This window comes from Sturnira hondurensis, unplaced genomic scaffold (genome assembly GCF_014824575.4).
Source record: "Sturnira hondurensis isolate 20B ecotype Veracruz unplaced genomic scaffold, ASM1482457v3 Scaffold0019070, whole genome shotgun sequence".
In the NCBI taxonomy this organism is placed as follows: domain Eukaryota; kingdom Metazoa; phylum Chordata; class Mammalia; order Chiroptera; family Phyllostomidae; genus Sturnira; species Sturnira hondurensis.
In genome coordinates, this window is record NW_028091701.1 from 131,801 (window position 1) to 141,154 (window position 9,354).

Genomic DNA, 9,354 nt, shown 5'->3' on the forward strand with positions numbered 1-9,354 from the left:
CCCCATAAGAATGTCAAAGTCACTTTCTTGCATTTTTATATGCTTTCTTAATTTAATTTTTAATAGATATTATATTACATAGTTCAAAAATCAAAGTACTGTAAAAAGATGTTTACAAAAAAGCTCCAACCCCTTTCTTATCCATTGTATGCTCTCTCTCCCCTTAGATGGCCACATTTATTGCTTTTGTGTGTCTTCTTCCAGGGTTTTTATGCAAGTACAGGAATTACGTTTGTGTAGGTGGGATGTGGGCTTGGCCAGAGGAGGGGAAAGGGAGCACTGAGCACCCTTAGTGGCTGACCTAGTTAGTAAATGCAAAGGGTGCCCAGGCTGGCTGGTAACAGGGGAAAAAAACTAAATATTGGGTTGGCCAAAAAGTTCATTTGGTTTTTCCCATAAGATGGCTCTGGTAGCACATAGTTGTCTTTAACTTTCTTCTAAACAATTTTGTGAGATTGTATTATGACAGCTGTCATATTAGTGTGCATTAAAAAAAAAAACTTATTGACCTGGCTGGTGTAGCTCAGTGGATTGAGCACAGGCCTGTGAACCACAGGATCGTGGTTCGATTCCCATTCAGGGCACATGCCTGGGTTGCAGGCCAGTTCCCTGCAGGCCAACTCCCAGCAGGGGATGCACAAAAGGCAACCACACATTGATGTTTCTCTCCCTCTCCTCTTCCCCTCTAAAGGTAAATAAATAAATAAAATCTTAAAAAAAATACTGAAATTGGTGAATTTTTGTGTAGCCATTTTAATATTGAAGATGGAAGAAAATATGCAACATTTTTGGCATATTATGCTTTATAAGTTCAAGAAAGGTAAAAATGCAACTGAAACACAAAAAATATTTGTGCAGTGTATGGAGAAGGACTGTGACTGATAGAACACATCAAAAGAGGTTTGTGAAGTTTCGTGCAGAGATTTCTTGCTGGATGATGCTCCACAGTTGGGAGAACAGTTGACGTTGGTAGCAACCAAATCATGACATTAATTGAGAATTATCAATATTATACCACCTGGGAGATAGCCAATCTACTCAAAATATCCAAATCAAAAAGTTATTGGTGAAAATAAAAAACATGTCTTTTATTTTGTGGAAAAACCAGATGGGCTTTTTGGCCAATCCAAAGCTGCAGTATTGCGGCGAGTGGGCTGCAGATTTGGGGAGAAGAGATTATGCATACACACGTTACCCAAAGTGACCAATTTATTTTTTTACTTTATATTTCAATATTGCTTTTTTTAACTTTAATTTTTTATTGTTATTCAAGTACAATTGTCTCCATTTTCTCCCACCACTGTCCTGAACCCCAGCCACCTTCCATCCTTGATCCTATCCCACTTTGGTTTTGTCCATGTTTCCTTTATAGATGTTCCTTGACAAACCTTCCCTCTTTTTTTTATTTTTTATTTTTTAAAATATATTTTATTGATTATGCCATTACAGTTGTCCCATTCCCCCCTTCACTCCCCTCCCCCCTGCACACCCCTCCCCCCATTCCCCTTTTGTTCATGTCCATGTGTCACAAGTACTTTAGATTCTATATTTCCCATACTATTCCTGCCCTCCCCCTATCTATTTTCTACCTACTATCTATGCTACTTATTCTCTGTACCTTCTCCCCCCTTCTCCTCCTCCGACTCCCCTGTTGCTAACCCTCCATGCGTTCTTCATTTCCATGGTTCCACTCCTGATCTAGCTGTCCTCTTGGTTTGCTTTTGTTTTAGGTGTGGTTGTTAATAACTGTGAGTTTTCTGTCCTTTCACTGTTTGTATTTTTTTTCTTCTTTTTCTTAGATAAGTCCCTTTAACATTTCATAGAATAAGGGCTTGGTGATGATGAACTCCTTGAACTTGACCTTATCTGAGAAGCACTTTATCTGTCCTTCCATTCTAAATGAAAGCTTTGCTGGATAGAGCAATCTTGGATGTAGGTCTTTGGACTTCATGACTTGGAATACTTCTTTCCAGTCCCTTCTTGCCTGTAAGGTCTCTTTTGAGAAATCTGCTGACAGTCTGATGGGTACTCCTTTGTAGGTGACTGTCCCCTTATCTCTTGCTGCTTCTAGAATTCTGTCCCTCATTTTAATCTTGGGTAGTGTAATTATGATGTGCCTTGGTGTGTTCCTGTTTGGGTTCAACTTCTTTGGGACTCTCTGAGCTTCCTGGATTTCCTGGAAGTCTATTTCCTTTGCCAGACTAGGGAAGTTCTCCTTTATTATTTGTTCAGATAAGTTTTCCACTCGTGGCTGTTCCTCTTCCCCTTCTGGTACCCCTATAATTCGGATGTTGGAACGTTTAAAGATGTCCTGGAGGTTCCTAAGCCTCTCCTCATTTTTTTTTTGAATTCTTGTTTCTTCATATTTTTTTGTTTGGTCGTTTTTTTCTTCCTTCTGGTTCACTCCCTTGATTTGAGTCCCAGTTTCCTTTCTGTCAGTATTGGTTTCCTGTGCATTTCCCTTCACTTCAATCAGTTTAGCCTTCATATGTTCCTCTAATTTGTGGCTAAAATCAACCAATTCTGTGAGCATCCTGATCACCAGTATTTTGAACTGTGCATCTGAAAGGTTGGCTATTTCTCAGCCACTTAGAATTATAGGCTCTGGGGCTTTGAGCTGTTCTGGGGCTTTGAGTTGGTCATAATGTTTGGTCTATTTGCACCTGTTATGTATGAGGGGCGGAGCCTTAGGTGTTCACCAGGGCGGGGACACTCAGTTGCTGGGTTGTGATGCTGTATGTGGGGGCGGGGTCAGAGAGGGGAAAAAAAGTGGTGCTTTGCTCTGCTCCCTACTCTCTCAGATTTCTGTCCTTCCTGTGGCTTCCCACAAGCAAATTGGGCCCCTCTGGTGCTAGTTCCCCGGGTGTGTGGGCCCATGTACTCTCCAGGACCCTGTGGATCTCTCCAACAAACTCTCTGTGAGCCTGGGAGCCTCTCTCGGCCCCTCGACCCTGAGAAAATCTTTCCAGTTGGTGCTCTCAGGTTCTAATTCCCATTGCTGGGGCCCTAGCCTGAGCAGTCTGTCTCCCTGTTTGCTCCTTCGCTTGGTTTATTTGAGCGCGAATGTGTGACCGCAGTCAGCCAGCTGCCCTGCACCCTCACTGGGTCTGCCTGTCGCCACCCCACGCCTGGGATCCACCAACTGCCTTTGCCTCTGCTCCTGGGTTGGTCGGACTGAACGATCTTTCCAGCCCGACCCCACTCTGCCACTGACTCCACCCCTCTTGCCAGTCTGGCTGAATGGTTTGTTGTTGTCGGACTTCCGTAAAGTTCAATTTTCACTGTTATGGCTGCATTTTTGTTACTAAAACTTTGCTGTCTTTAAATTTAGTTGTGGGCAGGGGCACAGTGTTTCTACCTATGCCTCCATCTTGGCTGGAAGTCCACAAACCTTCCCTCTTTTTCCCCCATTATCCCCTCCCTCTCCCATCTGGTTACTGTCAATTTGTTCTGTATTTTGATGTCTCTGGTTATATTTTGCCTGGTTGTTTGTTTTGTTGATTAGGTTCCACTTATAGGTGAGATCCTATGGTATTTGTCTTTCTTTAGCCAGGGCTGCACAGGGTGGCTCCCCTGAGCAGGAGCACTTTCTGTTCGTTCTTCCCTCCCAGCTACTCACTCCACAGGTACCAGTTTTGGCCTCCCTCTCCATGCAGCTACCATCCTTTGAGAGCCTACTGGACAGCAGTGTTCTTGCTGTGACACAGACCTTCTGTGCCTGGACCAACATCTGACAAGAAACGACTGTAGCCACTTGGGCACTCTGTTAAAGAGTAGGTTACACCTTTGGCTCTAATGGTTCTGGAACCAGCATCATCACTGAGGGGGAGAAAGCAGAGCCAGGATACAGGTTCCCCTGAAGAGTGACCACCTCCACCTGCCGAGGATGCAGGGGTCCATCTCTCTGCAGTGTCAACAGCTTACTCAGTGAACTGCCTTCACTACCAGATTTCATCCTTACAACATCCCTTTCCTCTGATGTGTAGTAAGCTTTCAGTGAATCCTGGTTGAATGAATGGGTTAGTCCCTTGAATGGGATCTTATAATTCTTGTTAGCTCTCTGACTTAGTCTCCTACCACTGTCCTTGCTCACTCTGCTCCAGGTGCACAGGCCTCCTTACTTTTGTGACCACTCCAGGCACCCTCCTGCCTATTCCCTCTGCCTGGATACTCTTCGCCCAGCTGTCCATGTGTCTGGCTCTCTGCCCTCCTTCAGGCCTTTACTCCAAATGCCCCTTCTCAGTGGGGCATTCCCCAAGCACCTTATTTAAAATTACAACCAGCTCTCCATCTCCTACTATATTTGTGCCCAGACATGAATTATCTCCTCTCATTCCATACACACTGCTTTTTGGCTGTGTTCACCATCTGTCTGCTGGCTAAGACATGTGCTCTGTTGGGAACAAGAAAAATAGTCTCAGCCCCATGGAGCCTGCGTCCCTAGCAAACATCCTGTAAGTTGATTGCCATCTGTTTAGTTTAAAAAATTTCCTTTCAGTTGAGTCAGACCCCACCCTGTTCCCTCTCGTGGGCTCTGTAAGCCAATAGCTAACCGCCACATCTGCTTCTGTGCAACGCTTGCTTGCTTGCCTCTATATAAGGACTTAGCTATAAGCGCTGGGCGTGCGTGACTCTGGTTTGCAGCCCCTGTGGGCACCGTGTCTCTGGACACTTTGAAAGTTCACCCCTGTGCAGGTTAAACTTGGCCAATAAAGTAACATCTTTGAAACCCTGAAAGTCTCCGACATTTGTTCTTGCGGTTGGTGGATGCAACATGCTCCTTCAGGGAGGCACTTATGGCTTGCTGGCTCACTGGGGACCTCTGAGAGGGCCTGGCTCATGTAGGTGCTCAGTAAACATTTACTGAATGCATGAAAGAATAGATGAGTTCCTTTTTTACAGAGGAGGAAACTGAGGCTCTGAGAAGTGAGCTGACCACTGTCCAGGTGGCAGAGGTGGGATTCAAGTCCAGGCTGACTCCAAAGCATGGAGTGTGGGGCTGGGTCCTGGGAAACAGGTGAGGCTTTTTTGATGGGTCCCAAGGTAAGTTGCCTTTGAGGTATAGGGGAGAAAAAAATTCTCTCACCCTCTTCCCCCCTTAGATTTATTTGTTGGGGGTTCTGTGAATTAGATGGACAAAAACCAGATTAACAAGAGAAAAACAAGAGAAAAAGTTCATTAGCATGAACTTTTGTATGCATTGAGCATACACAGGGAGTAACTAGTGCTGAGTAACTCAAAGGGGCCATTAGAAGTTGGGCTTACATGACAGCTTCACAAAAGAGCAATACATTGCTGGAGAAGTGACAATACAAAAGAAAAGGACTGAGTTTCTAGGGCAGCAAATTGTGGGAAGGTGACTATATGGGGAAGCTAATGAAAGATAAGGGCTATTTAGTAAGGCTGTCATGTAGATTTATTTCTATGGTGCCAGTTCCATGCTAAGAAATGTCTAGAGTTGTCTTCATTGATTAGCTTCTGTTAGGGAGGTGCTATGTGGTAGAGAGGAAGGGAGACAGCTTTACACATGTCTGTCCTGCTTTTAGACAAATAGGGAGAGAGCAAAGAGACTTTCTCCTTTTCTTTTCCCCTCCCTCACCACCCGCCCCCATAATCCTCATCCAAGGACATGTATTTTTTAATTTATTTTTTTGGTTGGGGGGGGGAGAGAAACATTGATATGTGAGAGAAGCATCAATTGGTTGCCCCCACCACATGCCCCATCCGGGGATCAAACCTGCAACTTGGAACCTGACCAAGAATTGAACCATCAACATTTTGGTATATGGGACAATGCTCTGAACAGCTGAGCCACCCATCCAGGGCCAGAGAGCTTTTCTTGTACGTGTTTTTACTCAATTGCTTTAGATCAAAAATAATTCTTATGCCAAAGTGGCATGTTTTTGAGTGGCATGTTTTTGAGTGGCATAGCTTGCTAATCCTTCAGAGGCAAAGGTTTTCAGTGACTGAATTTGCAACCTGCCATACAAGCAAGTGCAAAGAATCTCTAGCCATTCTGATAGGTAATGCCAGGGCATACCTGTCAGGTAGTCCCAGGTAGCTACAGGTAATGGGAAGGTGTGTTGGGAAGGAGGCCTGCCTCAGATACCATTCACTGTTATTTTGCTTCAGTGGACAGGGACCTTTTTCTGAACCTGCTTGTGGGGACATCTGCAAATACAAATCCTCTGTCTGATCACCCTTCCCACGTGGACCCTGTGGACTATACAGTAGAACTCTGGGAGTGAGCTTGGGGCTTTGTTCACACTGGTTATTATGTGGTTAACTGTTCCAGTGTGCCCATTAGCTGACATAATCAGGGAGTGAGTTAACTTCTTCTTTTCTGGCTGTATTTTAAAAGCTTTTTAAAATGCTTTTTTCCTGGAGCCTATGCACTCTTCAGAAATTAAATTTAGACTGTGATTTTATTACCCTTTTAATTTAATTTATCCTAACGGTTGCATTCAAGCTGTGAACCAGCTGTTGACTTTGAAAAAACATTGTTCAATTTGAAGGAAGCATTTGAAAACTTAATGAAATGGCTGTAAGTAATCACTTCAGCAATTACACAAGCCGGTGCTGTGCGTTGTCACCAGGGGCAGGGCAGGGGGTCTGGGAGAATGCTCAGGTGGGCAGAGGGGTGGCTTGGGCAAGAGGTAGGCATGCAGATTTGGGGGAGAGGGTCGGGGAAGGGAGTGCACAAGGACATCAGACCACACAAGCACGTCTCCTCGTTGGGCTGCCTGGGGCCCCAGGCCATGGGAAGGAGAGTTGGTCACAGGTCCAGCTGAGTACAGGGGCCTGTTCAGCTCCTGGCTCCTACTGTCCCCTCCCAGCCATTGAATTTCATCTGACAGCTTCCTCTGCCCCTGCTTCTTGTCTGGGCAGGACAGTGTTCAGGGACTTGACTTGGACCTAATGTTTTTCTCTTCATTTACTACTATGGTAGGTTGCAACAAAACAGGCTCAAATCCTTCTCATTCTGTATGCAAGTAGCCTTTGCAATGCACTTCTCCCATTAGGAAGTGAAGCCTGCTTCTTCATGTGCACTTGAAAAAAAAATGCGTATTCTGTGGTTTTGAAGTGAAATGTTATTAAAATGCCTATTAAGTCCATCTCCTTTAATGTGCCATTTAAGGCCATTATTTCCTTATTTTCTGTCTGGATTACCTATCCATTGATATAAGGGGGGTAATAAAATCCCCTGCCGTTATTGTATTGTATGAATTTCTCTCAGTGTGTCCATTAGTAATTGCTTTACATACTTAGGTGCTTCTATGTTGGGTGCATAGATATGTATGATTGCTATATCCTCTTCTTGGATTGGCCTATTTACAATTATGTGATGTCCTTCTTGGTCTTTTGAAACATATTTTGTTTTAAAGTCTGTTTCGTCTGATATGAGAATTGCTACCCCAACTTCCCTTTTGTTTCTATTTGCATAGAGTATCTTTTTCCATCCTTTCACTTTCAGTCTGTGCGTCTTTTGATCTGAAGTGGGTCTCTAGTAGGCAGCGTGTTGATGGGTCATGTTTTAAAAGCCATTCAGCCATCCTGTGTCTTTTTATTGGAACATTTAATCCATTTACATTAAAAGTAATTATTGATAAATATGTACTTATTGCCATTTTATTCATTGCTTTAGGTTGCTTTTTATAGTTGTCCTCTTTGCCTTTCTTCTCTTGATCTTTTCCCTTGGGGTTTGGTGTTTTTCTTTAGTGTTTTATTTGGGTTCCTTTCTCTTTGTCCTTTGTATAACTTTTGTGGGTTTTTGGTTTGTGGTTACCATGAGGTGTATGCACATCATTCTTCACCTATACCAGACTATTTTAAGTTAACGGGTATTTAAGTTTGAATATATTCTACGAGAACCACATTTTTACTCCCCTCTGCATGCTTCATGTTATTAATGCTTTATTTTAGCTCTTTTTCTGTTGTGTATCAACTACTTACTACAGTTTGAGTTGAGTTTGACACTTTTTCTTTTAACCTTTGTAGTAGCTTTTTATATGTCTGATTTATTGAATATTTGGCTTTACCTGTGAGGTTTTTTTCCCCTTTCTTATATTTTCTTACTTCTGGTTATGGCCTTTCCTCTTCTGCTTGTAGAATACCCTAGAACATTTCTTGTAAAGCTGGTTTAGTGACAGTGAACTCCTTTGGTTTACGCCTATTTGGGAAACTCTTTATCTCTTCTTCAATTCTAAATGAAAACCTTGCTGGGTAAATTATTCTAGGTTTTGTAGGTTCCTTACTTTCATCATTTTAAAAGACATCTTGCCATTCCCTACTGCCCTGTGAAGGTGATGAGCAGGTACTTCTGGCACCTGGGGCACAGCCTGCTGGCTAGAGCAACTCCGAGCAGGTAGGCCAGGCGGGTGTCGTTATGCCCCACTGTTCAGAGGCAGCAGTCTCCAGAAAATGTAGCTGTGAACATGCCAGAATCCCAGTAGAGCCCCCGCCCGCCCTACCCAAGTGGAAGGGAAGTGAATGGTGCTGATGGCTCCTCTGGCTCGAGAGTTCCCACAGCTCCTGGAGGGCTCCTGTGGTGTCCCAGCTTCTCTGTATGGTCTATTTCTCTTGTTTGTTGTCGAAAGCTGCTCACTCAGTGCTCAGGTGTGTCCCAGGAGTAATCACTGCCTCCACACATGTATATTTGATTTTGCTCATGGGAGCGTTGAGGTCAATGTCCTCCTTCACTGCTGCCACTTTGGATCTCCTACATGGCTACCTTGGTGATGGAGTACATGAGCAAGAGCCTCTCTTCCGCTCTCTGTTGTTTTGTGCCCCCGGGCTTTCTGGCGCTGTTTATCACACAACATTACCTAGCCTGCTCTGACTGTGTACTTGGGCGAAACAACTTAATCCTCTGGACTGTAGTTTTTGTGTTTTTTGTTTTTTTGGACATCAGATGGTTTCCTTAAGCTGTATAAATAAGAACAATATGTGATAATATGGAACATATTTCTCTGTTGGTTTGGATAGATTATTTTATGTAAATACCAGGCTATATTATTAAGATTTTCCTTTTAAGTTATTGGTCATTGATTTTTAAAAAATTTTATTGTCAGCACTATTACAGGTATCCCCCATTTCCCTCACTTTGCCCACCTCCAGCTAGCCCCCCTCTTTCCAGGTCTTCACCACATTGCCTGTGTGCATGGGTTATGAATATATGTTCTTTAGCTAATCCTTTCACCTTCTTTTATTCAATTACCCCCATCCCTTCTCCTCTGATATTTGTCAGTCTGTTCCATGTTTCTGTGCCTCTGGTTCTATTTTGTTCATGAGTTTATTTTGTTCATTAGATTCTGCATATTAATGAGATTGTATCATATTTGTCTTTCTCTGACT